Raw genomic sequence first — 14,544 nt, forward strand, 5'->3', positions numbered from 1 at the left:
AGAAGAATAACATATAGGCTATGCACTTTTTGCATTGCATTGCATTGCACACCAGAACTAACTCATTTCCATGTTCATTAAAGAGATAACTTGTTTTGTTGCATTGCATTGCACAAACGATCTAACGTTGTGCATTGAAGAATAACAGGCTATGCACTTTTTGCATTGCTTTACATTGCACACTATAACTAACTCAATCCCATGTTCATTAAAGAGGTAACATATGTGTTGTTGCATTGCATTGCACAAACAGTCTAACGTTGTGCATTGAGCAATAACATATAGGCTATGCACTTTTTGCATTGCATTGCATTGCATTGCACACCAGAAGTAACTCATTCCTATGTTCATTAAAGAGATAACGTGTGTTGTTGCATTGCACAAACGATCTAACGTTGTGCATTGAAGAATTACATAGGCTATGCACTTCTTGCATTGCATTGCACAACAGAACTAACTCATTCCCATGTTCCTTAAAGAGATAACGTGTGTTGTTGCATTGCATTGCACAAACGATCTAACGTTGTGCATTGAAGAATAACATATAGGCTATGCACTTTTTGCATTGCATTGCATTGCACACCAGAACTAACTCATTCCCATGTTCATTAAAGATATAATGTGTGTTGTTGCATTGCATTGCACAAGCGATCTAACGATGTGCATTGAAGAATAACATATAGGCTGTGCACTTTTTGCATTGCATTGAGTTGCACACCAGAACTAACTCCTTCCCAAGTTCATTAAATAGATAATATATGTGTTGTTGCATTGCATTGCACAAACGATCTAACGCTGTGCACTGAAGAATAACATAGTTCATGCACTTCTCTCATTGCATTGCATTGCACAAACGATTCAACGTTGTGCATTGAAGAATAACATAGGCTATGCACTTCTTGCATTCTTGCACACCAGAACAAACTCATTCCCATGTTCATTAAAGAGATAACGTGTGTTGTTGCATTTGCATTGCACAAACGATCTACCGTTTTGCATTGAACAATAACATATAAACTTATTGCATTGCATTGCATTGCACACCAGAACTAACTCCGTCCCATGTTCATTAAAGAGGTAACATATGTGATGTTGCATTGCATTGCACAAATGATCTAACGTTTTGCATTGAAGAATAACAGGCTATGCACTTTTTGCATTGCTTTACATTGCACACCATAACTTACTCAATCCCATGTTCATTAAAGAGGTAACATATGTGTTGTTGCATTGCATTGTACAAACAGTCTAACGTTGTGTATTGAGCAATAACATATAGGCTATGCACTTTTTGCATTGCATTGCATTGCACACCAGAAGTAACTCATTCCTATGTTCATTAAAGAGATAACATGTGTTGTTGCACTGCACAAACGATCTAACGTTGTGCATTGAAGAATAACATATAGGCTATGCACTTTTTGCATTGCACACCAGAACTAACTCATTCCCATGTTCATTAAAGAGATAACTTGTTTTGTTGCATTGCATTGCACAAACGATCTAACGTTGTGCATTGAAGAATAACAGGCTATGCACTTTTTGCATTGCTTTACATTGCACACTATAACTAACTCAATCCCATGTTCATTAAAGAGGTAACATATATGTTGTTGCATTGCATTGCACAAACAGTCTAACCTTGTGCATTGAGCAAAAACATATAGGCTATGCACTTTTTGCATTGCATTGCATTGCATTGCTTTGCACACCAGAAGTAACTCATTCCTATGTTCATTAAAGAGATAACGTGTGTTGTTGCATTGCACAAACGATCTAACGTTGTGCATTGAAGAATAACATAGGCTATGCACTTCTTGCATTGCATTGCACAACAGAACTAACTCATTCCCATGTTCATTAAAGAGATAATGTGTGTTGTTGCATTGCATTGCACAAACGATCTAACGTTGTGCATTGAAGAATAACATATAGGCTATGCACTTTTTGCATTGCATTGCATTGCACACCAGAACTAACTCATTCCCATGTTCATTAAAGAGATAACTTGTTTTGTTGCATTGCATTGCACAAACGATCTAACGTTGTGCATTGAAGAATAACAGGCTATGCACTTTTTGCATTGCTTTACATTGCACACCATAACTAACTCAATCCCATGTTCATTAAAGAGGTAACATATGTGTTGTTGCATTGCATTGCACAAACAGTCTAACGTTGTGCATTGAGCAATAACATATAGGCTATGCACTTTTTGCATTGCATTGCATTGCACACCAGAAGTAACTCATTCCTATGTTCATTAAAGAGATAACGTGTGTTGTTGCATTGCACAAACGATCTAACGTTGTGCACTGAAGAATAACATAGTTCATGCTCTTTTTGCATTGCATTGCACACCAGAACAACTATTTCCCATGTTCATTAAAGAGGTAACATATGTGTTGTTGCATTGCATTGCACAAACGATCTAACGTTGTGTATTGAAGAATAACATAGGCTATGCACTTTTTGCATTGCACTTGCATTGCACACCAGAACTAACTCCTTCCCATGTTCATTAAAGCGATAACATGTGTTTTGTTGCATTGCATTGTACAAACGATCTAACGTTGTGCACTGAAGAATAACATAGGCTATGCACTTTTTGCTTTGCATTGCATTGCTCTCCAGAACTAACTCATTCCCAAACTCATTGCGTTGTGCTTTGAGGAAATACAATTTGTGCAGTTGCATTGCATTTCACACACGGTCTAACTTTGTGCATTGAAGAATATCATTAAAGCTATATTGCAAACATACGGTAACTTTCTCATTCCGATGTGCATTGAAGATACCATTTTTGGAGTTACATTCAACTGCATAAAAGATCTAACTGATATAGTTAGATATAATAATACATTATTATTCAACGCTAATTCTTAGATCGTTTGTGCAATGCAACACTCATGTTATCTTTTCATTGCACATGAGGTATGAAGTAGTTTATTCTATGCACACTTTCAGAAAAAAAGGTACAAAAGCTGTCACTGGGACAGTACCCTTCAAAAGGGTTCTAATATGTACCATTTAGGTACTAATATGTACACGTTTGGTACCAATATGTACCTTTGAGGGACTCTTTAGGTACAAAGGTGTACCTTTTGAAAAGGTACCGCCAACAGTTTTGTACCTTTTTTTCTGAGAGTGCATTGTATAACGCCAAGATGTAAATGCAATAATTTCCCTTCAAATGAATAAGTTAGTTATTCAGTGCAATGCGAAAGTACATATGTTATGTCAAATCAGGCAAATCCCTCTTTGAAGAGGAATCGATCTTGAACTTTCTATACATTCTCGTAGAATCTTTCTGATGTTTCATCAGCCATACAAAAGTCTATTTTTGACCTACTGAACAAATTTCTGGACAAAGAGTCCTTGAACATTAACTTAATAAACATACAAGACTGACTTCTTGTGATAAGCCAGACAGTAGTCCATATTTGACTGATTGAACATATTTTTGGCAAAAGGAATTTTTGTGTACTATTATAAACGTATAGACTCCTTCTGATGTTACATATATGGCTAGAGGTGCATGTTTGACCTATTGAACATATGCTTGATCTTGAATTTTCCATACATACTCATAGACTCCTTCTGATGCTTCATAAGAAGTTCATTTCTGACCTTTTGAACTTATTTCTGGTCAAAGGGTCCTCAAAGGTGTTTAAACTAAATAAACTTATAGACTCCTTCCGATGTTACATCTCCCATAAAAAAAGTAAATTTTTGACCTACTAAACATATTTCTACCAAGAGACTATGAAACTTAACTTACTACTGGTGATTAAATCAGGCAAGGAGTAGTCGATATTTGACCAATTGGACACATTTTTGGCCAAAGAGTCCTCGAAATGTTTTTTACAATAGTAAAATAAAATTATAATAATAAACTTATAGACTCCTTCTGATGTTAAATCAGCCATATAGAAGTCCATATAGTCCAGGTTTTAAGTATATATCATCTTATATAATATATAATACTTAAGCTATATATTCTTATAGACTAATTCTGATGTTAAATCAGCCATACAGAGGTTCCTTTTTTTACCTACTAAACATATTTCGGGCCAAAGAGTACTCAAACTTGAACTTTCTATACATACTTGTTGACTCCTTCTGATGTTACGTCAGCTATAAAGTAGTCCATATTTGACCCAAGGAACATATTTCTGGAACAGAGTCCTCAATCTTGAACTTTGTATTCTCACTCCTAGACTCCTCCCTCTGATGGTTCATAAGTCACATAGAATTCCATATTTGACCTATTGAACTTATTTCTGGTCAAAGGGTCCTCAAAGGGTTTCTATTTATGTTAATTCAGCCATACATCAATAACCATTCAGGTTATTATGTGAGTATAGGAGACCATAAGTCTGAGTGGACATCCATGACATGCGGAGTCCCTCAAGGCTCAATTCTTGCACCACTCCTGTTCAACCTGTATATGCTCCCAATGAGCCAAATAATGAGAAAGAACCAAATTGCTTACCACAGCTATGCAGACGACACACAGCTCTACTTAGCCCTATCGCCCAACGATTATAGCCCCATTGACTCCCTGTGCCAATGCATTGATGAAGTCAACAGTTGGATGTGTCAAAACTTTCTTCAGTTAAACAAAGACAAAACTGAAGTCATTGCGTTTGGAAACAAAGATGAAGTTCTCAAGGTGAACGCATACCTTCACTCTAGGGGTCAAACAACTAAACATCAAGTCAGGAATCTTGGTGTGACACTAGAGTCAGACCTTAGTTTCAGTAGTCATGTCAAAGCAATAACTAAATCAGCATACTATCATCTGAAAAATATGTCCGCTTTTAGCTATTATGCCAGCCGCAGCTGGAACCAGCTTCCAGAGGAGATCAGATGTGCTCCTACTGTAGTCACATTCAAATCCAGACTCAAAACACATCTGTTTAACTATGCATTTACTGAATGAGCACTGTGCCAATGTTCGTCCGACTGTTTGTACTGTATTTTATTTTTTATTTTTCTAAACTGTTTTAATTACTCTTATTTCTTTTTATTATTTTAATTTCTTCTATGTAAAGCACTTTGAATTGCCATTGTGTATGAAATGTGCTATATAAATAAACTTGCCTTGCCTTGCCTTGCCTTGCCATACAGAGCTTCCTATTTGAACTACTGAACACATTTTTGGCCAAGGAGTCTTTGAACATTAACTTTCTCTGCTTATTGACTTCTTTTGTCTTTTGTCCCTATCTGACCTACTGAACATATTTCTGGTCAAAGAGTCCCTGATCTTGACCTTTCTCTACATGCTCATTGACAGCTTCCGATGTTTCATCAGCTTGAAAGATTGACCCATTGACTATATTTCTGACCATAGAGTCCTCGATCTTGAACTTTCTAAACATACTGCTTCCCATGCATCTTCTATCCGATCTGCTATCCGATGTATTTGAACCGTAGTTCAAATTTTATATTTTGAACATATTTTTAGACATGAGACCTTGAACTTTAAATTTCTAGACTAATTTCTCTTACAATCCTTCTGATGTTTCATCAGCCATACAGTAGTTCAAATTTGACCTATTGAACATTTCTATAACCAAAGTGTCCTCGATCTTGATCGTTCCATACACACTCATAGGCTTGTTTTGATGTTTCATCAATGAGACAGAAGTCCATTATTGACCTACTGAACATGTTTCTGGCAGAAGAATCATCAAAGTTTAACTTACTGTTCCTTCTCCTAGACTATTTTTGATTTTACATCCACCATACAGTAGTCCATATTTGACCAAGAGAACATATTTCTGGCCAAAGAGTCATCAAAGGGTATGGTTTATATGTGTTCTCATAGACTACTTTTGATGTTAGATCAATCATGTTGGTCCAAGTTTGACCCATTGAACATATATCTGGTCAAAGAGACCTGGAACTTTGATTATCCATACATAATAACAATCTCCTTCTGATTTTTCATCAGCCAGGCTATTGTCCATATTTGACAATTTAACATATTTCTGGCTGAAGAGTCATTGATCTTTCTATACATACTCATAGACACTTTCAGATAGTACTTCAGCCAAAATATTGTCCATAATTGACTGCTAAACTCATGTCTGGGCGATGGGTTTATAAACTTGATTTCTCTATACATTTTAATATTGACTCCTTCTGATGTTACAAGAGCAATAAAGTATTGTATTATGGACTTATGGACTTCTTCTGATGTTTCAACAGTCAGACAATAGACCATAATTGACCTACTGAACAAATTTTTGGCCGGAGATTCTTATGAACTTGGTCCTTCTATATTTACTAATTTACACTTTCAGAAAGTCCTTCAGCCAAACAATTGTCTATACTACTGAACATATTTCTGACCTAAGAGTCTATGACCATTTTTCTATACATACTCATTGACTCCTGATTTTACAAGAGCAATATAGTATTTCAAAATTTGACCAATTGAACATATTTCTGGCCATAGAGACCTTGATCTTAAACTTTCTATACATGCTCATTGACTCATAATGATTCATCAGCCAGACAATAGTCCATATCTGACATCCTGAACATATTTCTTGGAAAAAAGTCCTCGATCTTGATCTTTCTATACATGCTCATTGACTCCTTATGCTGTTTCTTCAGCCATACAGTAGTTCAGATTTGACATATTGAACATATTTCTGACTGAAGTTGTTGATGCTGACTTGATGTTGAACTTTATGTTGAACTTGATGTTGATACAGACTCTTTCAGATAATACATCGGCCGGACAATTGTCCATACTGACTGTTGAACAAATTTCTGGCCAATGAGTCTATGAATTTGAACTTTCTATACATGCTCATTGACTTTTTCTAGAGTTTCATCAGCCAGACAGTAGTCCATAATTGACCCGCTGAAAATATTTCTGTTAAAAGAGTCCTCAATCTTGAACTTTCTATACATGCTTATTGACTCCTTAAGATGATTCATCAGCCAGACAATTGTCCATAATTGACCTACTGAACATATTTCTGCCCAAAGAGTCTATAAACTTGAACTTTTTATATAAAATCATTAACTTTTTTTGATGTTTAATCAGCCAGACAGCAGTCCATAAATGACCTACTGAACATTTTTCTGGCAAAAGAGTCCTCTGTTGTGAACTTTCTAAACACACTCAGACTCTTTCTGATGTTTCATTCAGCCATACAGTATTTCAGATTTGAAATATTGAACATATTTCTGACCGAAGATTAATTGATCTTGAACTTTCTATTCATACTTATTGACTCCTGATGTTTAATCAGCCAGAGAGCCAGAATTGACCTACTGAACATATTAATGGCCAAAGAGTCCTCAATCTTGAACTTTCTATACATATTTACAGATTCCTTCTGATGCTTCATAAGCAATATAAAAGTTCAAATCTGACCTATTGAACTTATTTCTTGTCAAAAGGTTTTAAACTATGTAAACTTATAGACTCCTTCTGATGTTAAATCAGCCAGACAGAGGCACCTTTTTGAACTACTGAACATATTTCATGCCTGAGTACTCGAAACTTGACCTTTCTATACATACTCGTTGACTCCATCTGATGTTACATCAGCCATACAGAAGTCCATAATTGACCCAAGGAACATATTTCTGGCCAATGAGTCCTCAATCTTGAACTTTCTATACATACTCATAGTCTCCTTCTGATTCTTCGTATATGACCTATTATTATTTCTAGTCAAAGGTTCCTCAAAAGTTTTTAAACTATGTAAAATTATAGACTCCTTCTAATGATAAATCAGACCAAAAGAGGTCAAATTTTGACTCTTGAGTCAATATGTATAGAAAGTGCACAGTATAGTTCAATGATTCTTTGGCTAAAAATATATTCAGAGGGTCACATATGGACACCTGTTAAAGTGATGTATCATCAGAAGAAGTCTATGAGTATTTAGTAAGTTAACTTGTGGGGACCTTTTTGCCAAAAATATTTTCAATTCGCCAGATATGGACATCTATATGACGAGGATGAAGAGTCAGAAAGAGTCTATGAGTATGTATAGAAAGTTCAAGATTGAGAACTCTTTGGCCAGAAATATGTTTCTTGGGTCAATAATGGACTTCTGTATGGCTGATTTGACATCAGAAGGAGTCGATAAGTTTCTAAGAGTAAAAAACATTTTGAGGATTCTTTGGCCAAAAATATGTTCAATTGGTCAAATATGGGCTACAGTCTCGATGATATAGCATCACGAGAAGTCTGTAGAGTAGGAAAGAAATGTATAGTAATGTAAATGTTCAAGGTCTCTGTCCAGAAATATGTTCAGAAGGTCAAATATGGACTTCTATATGACTGATTTACGAGAAGTCAGTCTATATGTATAGTGAATTAATGTTCACAGACTCTGGCCAGAAATATGTTCAGTAGGTCAAAAGGGGACCTCTGTATAGCTGATTTATTATCAGAAGGAATCTATAACTTTATATAGTTTGAAACATTTTGAGGACACTTTGACCAGAAATAAGTTCAAAAGGTCAGATATGGACATCTGGAGATATGGCTTATGAAGCATCAGAAGGAGTCTATGAGTATGTATAGAAAGTCCAAGATCGAGGACCTTTTGGCCAGAAATATGTTCCTTGGGTCAAATATGGACTTCTGTATGGCTGACGTAACATCAGAAAGAGTCATCGAGTATATAGAAAGGTCAAGTTTCGAGTACTCTTTGGCCAGAAAAAAATTCAGTATGTCAAATATGGCCTTTTGTCAGGATGATATAACATCCGAAGATATCAATCTGAATGTATAGTGTTAATCTTTTAGGACTCTTTGGCCAGAAATATGTTCAGTATGTCAAAAGGGGACCTCTGAATGGCTGATTTATCATCAGAAGGAGTCTATAACTTTATATAGTTTAAAAACTTTTGAGGACCCTTGGACCAGAAATAAGTTCAAAAGGTCAGATATGGATATCTATATAGCTAATGTAGCATTAGAAGAAGTCTATGAGTATGTATAGAAAGTCCAAGATCGAGGACTCTTTGGCCATAAATATATTCCTTGGGTCAAATATGGACTTCTGTATGGCTGATTTAACATCAGAAGGAGTCTATGAGTTTCTAAGAGTAAAAAAAAACGTTGAGGATTCTTTGGACAAAAATATGTTAAATTTGTAAAATATGGACTACAGTCCGGCTGATATAACATCACGAGAAGTCTGTATAGTAGGAGAAATATGTATAGTAAGGTAAATGTTCAAGGTCTCTGGCCAGAAATATGTTCAGAAGGTCAAATATGGACTTCTGTATGACTTATTTAAACATCAGAAGGAGTCTATAAGTTTATGATAGACAAAATCCTTTTGAGAACTCTTTGGTCAAATTTTTTTTCAATCGGTCAAATATGGACTACTGTCCGCCTGATTTAACATTACGAGAAGTCAGTCTATGTGTATAGTGAGTTAATGTCTGGCATCCTGGCCAAATTTGCCCCTTGGCCTCTGTCCATCATGGCCTCCTAATCATCCCCATATACTGATTGGCTTCATCACTATCTCCTCTCCACCAGTAAGCTGGTGTGTGGTGGGCGTTCTGGCGCAATATGGCTGCCGTCGCATCATCCAAGTGGATGCTGCACATTGGTGGTGGTTGAAGAGATTCCCCCATCTATGTAAAGCACTTTGAGGTCTCAGAAAAAGCGCTATATAAATGTAACGAATTATAATGTTCACAGACTCTGGCCAGAAATATGTTCAGTAGGTCAAAAATAGACTACTGGCTGGTTAATATTACATCACAACAAGCCAATCTTTAGTATAGCAAGATAATGTTCAAGAACTCTTTGGCCAGAATTATGTTCAGTAGGTCAAAAAAAATTTGAGGACACTTTCACCAGAAATAAGTTCAAAAGCTCTGGCCAAATGGTCCAAATATGTTCAGTAGGTCAGTAGGTCAAAAATAGACTACTGGCTGGTTAATATAACATCACAAGAAGTCAATCTGTAGTATAGCAAGATAATGTTCAAGAACTCTTTGGCCAGAATTATGTTCAGTAGGTCAAAAAAAATTTGAGGACACTTTGACCAGAAATAAGTTCAAAAGGTCAGATATGGATATCTATATGGCTTATGTAGCATTAGAAGGAGTCTATGAGTGCGTATAGAAAGTCCAAGAGCGTGGACTCTTTGGCCACAAATATATACCTTGGGTCAAATATGGACTTCTGGAAGGCTCATTTGACATCAGAAGGAGTTGATATGTTTCTAAGAGTAAAAAACATTTTGAGGATTCTTTGGCCAAAAATATGTTCAAATTGGTAAAATATGGGCTACAGTCTGGCTGATATAGCATCACGAGAAGTCTGTATAGTAGGATAGATATGAATAGTAATGTAAATGTTCAAGGTCTCTGGCCAGAAATATGTTCAGAAGGTCAAAAATAGACTACTGGCTGGTTAATATAACATCACAATAAGTCAGTCTGTAGTATAGCAAGATAATGTTCAAGTATTCTTTGGCCAGAAATATGTTCAGTAGGTCAAAAGGGGACCTCTGTATAGCTGATTTATCATCAGAAGGAGTCTATAACTTTATATAGTTTGAAAAAATTTTAAGGACACTTTGACCAGAAATAAGTTCAAAAGGTAAGATATGGATATCTATATGGCTTATGGAAGCATCAGAAGGAGTCTATGAGTATGAATAGAAAGCCCAAGATCGAGGACCTTTCGGCCTGAAATATGTTCCTTGGGTCAAATATGGACTTCTGTATGGCTGATTTAACATCAGAAGGAGTCTATGAGTTTCTAAGAGTAAAAAAACATGTTGAGGATTCTTTGGACAAAAATATGTTAAATCGGTCAAATATGGACAACAGTCTGGCTGATATAACATCACGAGAAGTCTGTATAGTAGGAGAAATATGTATAGTAAGGTAAATGTTCAAGGTCTCTGGCCAGAAATATGTTCAGAAGGTCAAATATGGACTTCTGTATGGCTGATTTAAACATCAGAAGGAGTCTATAAGTTTATGATAGACAAAATTCCTTTTGAGAACTCTTTGGTCAAATTTTTTTTCAATCGATCAAATAAGGACTACTGTCTGCCTGATTTAACATTACGAGAAGTCAGTCTGTGTATAGTGAGTTAATGTTCACAGACTCTGGCCAGAATTATGTTCAGTAGGTCAAAAATATTTTTAGGACACTTTGACCAGAAATGTTCCAAAGGTCAGATATGGACATCTATATGGCTTATGAAGCATCAGAAGGAGTTTATGAGTATGTATAGAAAGCCCAAGATCGAGGACCTTTTGGCCAGAAATATGTTCCTTGGGTCAAATATGGACTTCTGTATGGCTGACGTACAGTAACATCAGAAAGAGTCATCAGGTATAGAAAGGTCAAGTTTCGAGTACTCTTTGGCCAGAAAAAAATTCAGCATGTCAAATATGGCCTTTTGTCAGGATGATATAACATCCGAAGATATCAATCTGAATGTATAGTGTTAATCTTTTAGGACTCTTTGGCCAGAAATATGTTCAGTAGGTCAAAAGGGGACCTCTGAATGGCTGATTTATCATCAGAAGGAGTCTATAACTTTATATAGTTTAAAAACTTTTGAGGACCTTTGGACCAGAAATAAGTTCAAAAGGTCAGATATGGACATCTATATGGCTTATGAAGCATCAGAAGGAGTCTCTGAGTATGTATAGAAAGTCCAAGATCGAGGACTCTTTGGCCATAAATATATTCCTTGGGTCAAATATGGACTTCTGTATGGCTGATTTAACATCAGAAAGAGTCAACGAGTATATATGGAAAGGTCAAGTTTCGAGTACTCCGTGGCCAGAAAAAATGTCAGTATGTCAAACATGGACTTTTGTCAGGATGATATAACATCCGAAGATATCAATCTGAATGTATAGTGTTAATCTTTTAGGACTCTTTTGTCAGAAATATGTTCAATAGGTCAAAAAGGGACCTCTGAATGGCTGATTTATCACCAGAAAGAGTCTATAACTTTAAATATTTTAAAAACTTTTTAGGACCCTTTGACCAGAAATAAGTTCAAAAGGTCAGATATGTATATCTATATGGCTTATGTATCATTAAAAGGAGTCTATGAGTATGTATAGAAAGTCCTAGAATGAGGACTCTATGGTCAAAATATATTCCTTGGGTCAAATATGGACTTCAACATTGATTTAACATTGATTTAACATCAGAAGGAGTCTATGATTATCTCAGTGTGAAAAACATGTTGAGGATTTTTGGGCCAAAAATATGTTAAATCGGTCAAATATGGACTACAGTTTGGCTGAAATGACATCACGCGAAGTCTGTAGAGTACGAGAAATATATATAGTAGGTCAAATGATCAAGGTTTCTGGCCAGAAATATGTTCAGAAGGTCAAATATGGACCTCTGTATAGCTGATTTATCATCAGAAGGAGTCTATAACTTTATATAGTTTGAAAAATTTTGAGGACACTTTGACCAGAAATAAGTTCAAAGGGTCAGATATGGACATCTATATGGCTTTTGAAGCATCAGAAGGAGTCTCTGAGTATGTATAGAAAGTCCAAGATCGAGGACTCTTTGGCCATAAATATATTCCTTGGGTCAAAAATGGACTTCTGTATGGCTGATTTAACATCAGAAAGAGTCAACGAGTATATATGGAAAGGTCAAGTTTCGAGTACTCCGTGGCCAGAAAAAATGTCAGTATGTCAAACATGGACTTTTGTCAGGATGATATAACATCCGAAGATATCAATCTGAATGTATAGTGTTAATCTTTTAGGACTCTTTGGTCAGAAATATGTTCAATAGGTCAAAAGGGGACCTCTGAATGGCTGATTTATCACCAGAAAGAGTCTATAACTTTATATATTTTAAAAACTTTTTAGGACCCTTTGACCAGAAATAAGTTCAAAAGGTCAGATATGTATATCTATATGGCTTATGTATCATTAAAAGGAGTCTATGAGTATGTATAGAAAGTCCTAGAATGAGGACTCTATGGTCAAAATATATTCCTTGGGTCAAATATGGACTTCTGTAACATTGATTTAACATCAGAAGGAGTCTATGATTATCTAAGTGTGAAAAACATGTTGAGGATTTTTGGGCCAAAAATATGTTAAATCGGTCAAATATGGACTACAGTTTGGCTGAAATGACATCACGCGAAGTCTGTAGAGTACGAGAAATATATATAGTAAGGTCAAATGTTCAAGGTTTCTGGCCAGAAATATGTTCAGAAGGTCAAATATGGACCTCTGTATAGCTGATTTATCATCAGAAGGAGTCTATAACTTTATATAGGACACTTTGACCAGAAATAAGTTCAAAAGGTCAGATATGGACATCTATATGGCTTATGAAGCATCAGAAGGAGTTTATGAGTATGTATAGAAAGGCCAAGATCGAGGACCTTTTGGCCAGAAATATGTTCCTTGGGTCAAATATGGACTTCTGTATGGCTGACGTAACATCACAAAGAGTCATCAGGTATATATAGAAAGGTCAAGTTTCGAGTACTCTTTGGCCAGAAAAAAATTCAGTATGTCAAATATGGCCTTTTGTCAGGATGATAAAAGACCTCTGAATGGCTGATTTATCATCAGAAGGAGTCTATAATTGACACAATCTAACGATCTAACGTTGTGCATTGAAGAATAACATAGGCTATGCACTTCTTGCATTGCATTTCACACCAGAACTAACTCCTTCCTATGTTCATTAAAGAGATATTAAATGTGTTGTTGCATTGCATTGCACACCAGAACTAACTCATTCCCATGTTCATTAAAGAGATAACGTGTGTTGTTGCATTGCATTGCACAAACGATCTAACGTTGTGCATTGAAGAATAACATATAGGCTGTGCACTTTTTGCTTTGCATTGCATTGCACACCAGAACTAACTCATTCCATGTTCATTAAAGAGATAACGTGTGTTGTTGCATTGCATTGCACAAACGATCTAACGTTGTGCATTCAAGAATAACATATAGGCTATGCACTTTTAGCATTGCATTGCACACCAGAACTAACTCATTCCCATGTTCATTAAAGAGATAACGTGTGTTGTTGCATTGCATTGCACAAACGATCTAACGTTGTGCATTGAAGAATAACATATAGGCTATGCACTTTTTGCATTGCATTGCATTGCATTGCATACTAGAACTAACTCATGCCCACGTTCATTAAAGAGATAACGTGTGTTGTTGCATTGCATTTCACAAACGATCTAACGTTGTGCATTGAAGAATAACATAGGCTATGCACTTCTTGCATTGCATTTCACACCAGAACTAACTCCTTCCTATGTTCATTAAAGAGATATTATATGTGTTGTTGCATTGCACACCAGAACTAACTCATTCCCATGTTCATTAAAGAGATAACGTGTGTTGTTGCATTGCATTGCACAAACGTTCTAACGTTGCGCATTGAAGAATAACATAGGTTATGCACTTCTTGCAGTGCATTGCACACCAGAACTAACTCCTTCTCATGTTCATTAAAGAGATAACGTGTTTTGTTGCATTGCATTGTACAAACGATCTAAG

The sequence above is a fragment of the Rutilus rutilus genome (genome assembly GCF_951802725.1).
Source record: "Rutilus rutilus genome assembly, chromosome: 10".
Taxonomy (NCBI): Eukaryota; Metazoa; Chordata; class Actinopteri; order Cypriniformes; family Leuciscidae; genus Rutilus; species Rutilus rutilus.